General features: G+C 31.2%; 1 pseudogene; it reads right to left on the bottom strand.

Annotated features, from left to right (window-relative positions):
- Window positions 1-512: 512 nt before the first annotated feature.
- Window positions 513-4,297, bottom strand: LOC149577409 (lysine-specific demethylase JMJ13-like; annotated as a pseudogene).
- Window positions 4,298-4,631: the final 334 nt, after the last annotated feature.

The raw sequence follows: 4,631 nt of genomic DNA, 5'->3' as shown, positions 1-4,631 counted from the left end.
TAGATATTTTGAACAAGCTTGTGGTCAATGAATGGAATTAGTAACGCCTATCCACCTTTTGATTGTATAAATGGGATAAATGATTATGCAGGCTTTCACAATATAAATGGGGTAAAAGTCTTCCTTCAGATGACCTCCTCAAAAGCGGTTAATGGAGCAACAAAGATGCAGTCAGAAAACCATAGAATTTCCTATTTTGTGAAAAAATCTTAGTGCATCTAGTTTGCAGGTTGAGGAAAGAGGTTTAACCAACAAGGGTGAAGTGATTCAGTGACTTCCTATGTAGAGCATCATGAAGTTTATTGTTTGCTAGGGTTTTAAATAAATTCCTTGTTTATTTATTAATTACTACTTTAGGTACCTTAATATTGTTCATTAATTTTTGTTTAGTATAATTTAAATGTTGTTTCTTTGCCTTTATACCAATCATGGCTCCAATTAGAATCATAGTTTATAATATATTGCCGCACTTTAATTGTTGTCATTTGCATCATCATTTCTCATTATTATCCTTAGTTAATCATTATTATCTTGGCATCATATGGATTTGCCTTCATATCAGTAATAATATTGGGGAACAACTCAAAGATTGTTAATCCTTCCAGAATTGCTTCATTGTTTTTCTGCAAGAGAAGTTGATATACATCTCTTCTTGTTCTCTACAAAATTCCACATGCTCTAGGTTTAGATTCCAATAAGTTCAGAAGTCCTAGGATAGAAATAAATTGATCATTCCTCATTACAGTTATGCGAATAGGGTTGGTATTTTAGTTTTTATGTTGATTTTCTATATCAATGGAGCTTCTTAGCACATCTTAAGTAGTAAGGGAATTCAAAAAAATATTACCTATTCCAATGAACAAGAAGACTACCAAAAGCTAGTTACGTATCAGTGGAGTTTCTTAGCACATTTTAAGCAGTAGCAAGGGACACAAATAGTCAAATGACCTATTGACTAAAATATTTAATATCATGAGCATTTGCATCTTAATCTATTACTACTAAACCTAGTCAAAAGAATCCATAAAGAACTTAGAGCATACCAAAAATGGAAGTCATAAAGCATGAAAAACTTAATTATTATCTATGTGTGCAACAGTCATAGTGGATAAGTGAAGAATAAAGAGATAATCCTATGGTTGTTAACAACTTTTTGAGGTGATGCATAACAATGGTAGTAGAAGATCAAAAGGATATGGTTACATTAAATTATTCTAAAGGCGGCTTCAAAAGGAAGAACTCAGTCCAATGAACAAGAAAATAGTGTCAAAATCTATTCAAAGCCTAATCAAAAGAAATGCAATCACATTTTTTATAAGCTACAGGACAATCATAGTCCTACATATCCCAATTTTTTCATCCTTATTTGATTCCTTCAAAATTTCTTCCAAATGCTCTGATAAGATAATGACTATGATATGTTAGGACAACATTAAAGCCCATGTTGAGGGATGAATATAAAGAATTGTAAACACTAATTAGTTAAAAACTTAAAATTTAATACCAAATAAATTGTATATAACAACTACTTGTAATTAAATTTATTCAAGAAAAAAATCATTATCTTAACAATCTTAAGAACTCTATTGTGGCCATTCAGTGGCTCAATAATTAGCTTTTGATAAAGAAGAAGCAATAAATATCAAAAATTTATATTGCAATCAAGAGGTTTATTAGTACTGACATTCATAATCTACTTTGTTCATAATTTACTTTGTTCATAATCTACAATGAAAAGAAAAAAGAAAACTTGGTAAGCAAGAAATATGAATAGTAAAAATACCAAACTAACCTCATTGGAAGATTCCTTGTTAGATCCAGAGGACTTTCCATTATTTTGGCTACAACATATTGAAGAAGAAAGAACATAATTTTGATTTTTCTGTGAAATGACACTAGAGTATGGAACATAATCATTGTGTTCATCAAGCAAGATAGGTAGCTCTTTCAAATATTCTTCCAACACCCCCTCCTCTTGTTCAAATTCCTAGGCTACTACTTCCATTGTGGATATATCATCTCTCAAGTAGATGGTTGCCATGTAGGCACATCTACATTTTATTGCTGCAAATTAAAAAATACCAAGGTTTGTAGAAAATCACTAAAAGAGTTTAATATATAGTTAGTACTAATTTTCATGGTAAAAAATTTGTCATTGAAACCCATATTGTGAATACAAAGGATAACCACATAGAGAATGCATTTTTAACTTCTAGTCAAATTGCCACTTCACGAAATAAAATCCATTTTGATGTAAACTAACAATTACGAGTAAAAAATTTCTTAGGATCATCTTTGATGTCCAATGAGACATAAAGGATGAATGATCAAAACTAACAATGAAAAGAAAGCCATGCCATGATTTAAACACACAGTGTGCATGTTGGATTGGCATATGCCAAATGCAACATAGCACCAGTGATTGCAGACACTGCATAGTACATTTTTTCCATAACCCAGAGAGTAAAATATATGTGCTTCTTCTTTCTTTGGTAACCAACAAGACTATTGTTGATGTCTTATAAGGTGAACAAATGCAATCTTCATCAAGTGTTGCACTCCTCCAAAACCTAGTCTATTGTTTGCATGAAGCATTGCATCTTTACACAGTAGTTGCTCATGAGGAAGTATTTGTACTCTATTCAGATTTTGATATCGTTTCCAGGTTGCTACCCCAAATGGAAACCAATCAACTAATGAAAAAAATTTCTGCCTTACCAAAATTAAAACCTACAATGATGTTTTAATATGTCAACAAGAAGACAAAAAACCCAACCAAACATTGCATACACTTTACATGGCCTCACTTCGTTTGAGTAATGCAATAAAAAAATTTAAGAAATCAACCAAACACAATTAACAAAATGCACTCAAAAAAATAATATTTCCTATGTCTTTACCATGACTAAAGCTTGCATGGTATGTCTGAGGAGATGTAATTAAAAACTCCTTACGCTCTTGTACAGCCTTATAAATAGGAACTCCATGGTCACATGATATTTTTGGAGAAAACATTGTTGTTTTTTCTATCAACAAATTGAAAGCTACATCTTCTTCTTCTTGCATGGCCATTTCTGCACCATACACATTTTCCACAACTACATTTTAAAAATCATTAGCTACATGTCTAGGAACACCATACCATGTCTTGGATGCACCACAACGGTGATAGTTAATGCTGCCATGAAAAGAGAATAGTTAAATAAATTAATTTCCAAAAATACTATAATTTTAAATTCACAATAGTGCTTGTCATCATGTCAAATATGATGATCCTCAAAGAATAAAGACTAGTACATATTTTATATTAGACTTACCTGTATAAGTAGTGATGTTCAACATGTCATGCAAACATGCTAAAAAGCATTCCAATGTAAAGCATTGGATCACTCACCACTTGCACCAATCAAAATGGAACCTTAGTTGGGTACAAATAACAAAAATGGAAGTTGTTGCATATTTTGAACTACTGAAAACAACACTCATATTCACTAGACTGGAAGAGATACAGACAAAAGAATTGCCAAAATTGGAGCTTTAAGTAGGCACAAAATAAATTTTGGAAGTTTTGAAATATCCTGCATGCAACCAAGAAAGGCAAGGTATCAGTAGAAGAAGTTAGAGACTTATGGCATAAAGTATTCAGAAATCTACAACAAGAAGTATGGTTTTCATAAAAAGCATCTATAAGACTATGAGTAATTCAAGATTTGTAGTTACATCATAAAAACTACAAGAAATGAACAAAAATACCCAACGTTCTATACAACTTTTTTTCAACTTTTCTTGTAAAATTTTGGAAGCTCAACAATCAGAGCTTTGTTTGGATTAAAAATGGGTAGGTGAAGTTGTAAGTTCAATGTAAGGGATATATATATATATATATATTTATTTATAATTTATCTTCCACCTAGAGGGGGTTGATATGCTATGTACAGGTTTGAAGTAGCTAATATAAACTTTTTGAAGTGAATTTATGCACAGTTAGCAAGCATCTTTCCTTATTTGATTGTAGGTTGACAATAAGTGACTAAATCCATTCTTAGAAAATTTTATCTTTGTTCTTAAATGAAGAAATGATTGTGTTGTTTGAATGTGATAAGGTAATAATTATTTTTGGCTTATTCTTTACCTGTTTTTTACCCTTAGCAATGTGTTGAACATCCATTAGAAACTTGTCACACTGCTCATAGAGATCACTGCAATAATTGTTATTATCAGGTAGTGTCTTTAGCCCACTCACTAGAGTACTCAAATGATCAATATTTTGGAGTAGCAGCACTTGATCATTTACCATATTTAGGTTCAATGGATAGTTTTTATGTGAAAGAATCATAGTTTTATCTCTATTAGGTTCTTCCACTTATAGACTTGTATCAACAACCCAACTAAGTTATCATCATATGATCTAATAGACCCTTATAATCCATATATAGTGCTTCTCTTCACCAAATATTAGAAAGAGCCAATAAATCAAAGCATACATGTCATATAGAAATGATAGACCTTAGAAGCTATTGAATCTCGCCCCCTTCACCACTAATCATTGTTCATGTCACATATGTATCAAATATAATTACTAAAATGTATCAAATTTTCACAATCTATACTAGATAATTATTTTCTCTTCT

This window comes from Cupressus sempervirens, chromosome 1 (genome assembly GCF_028749045.1).
Source record: "Cupressus sempervirens isolate cs-2001-9-10 chromosome 1, ASM2874904v1, whole genome shotgun sequence".
In the NCBI taxonomy this organism is placed as follows: Eukaryota; Viridiplantae; Streptophyta; class Pinopsida; order Cupressales; family Cupressaceae; genus Cupressus; species Cupressus sempervirens.
This window is presented reverse-complemented; position numbering and strand designations above follow the sequence as displayed.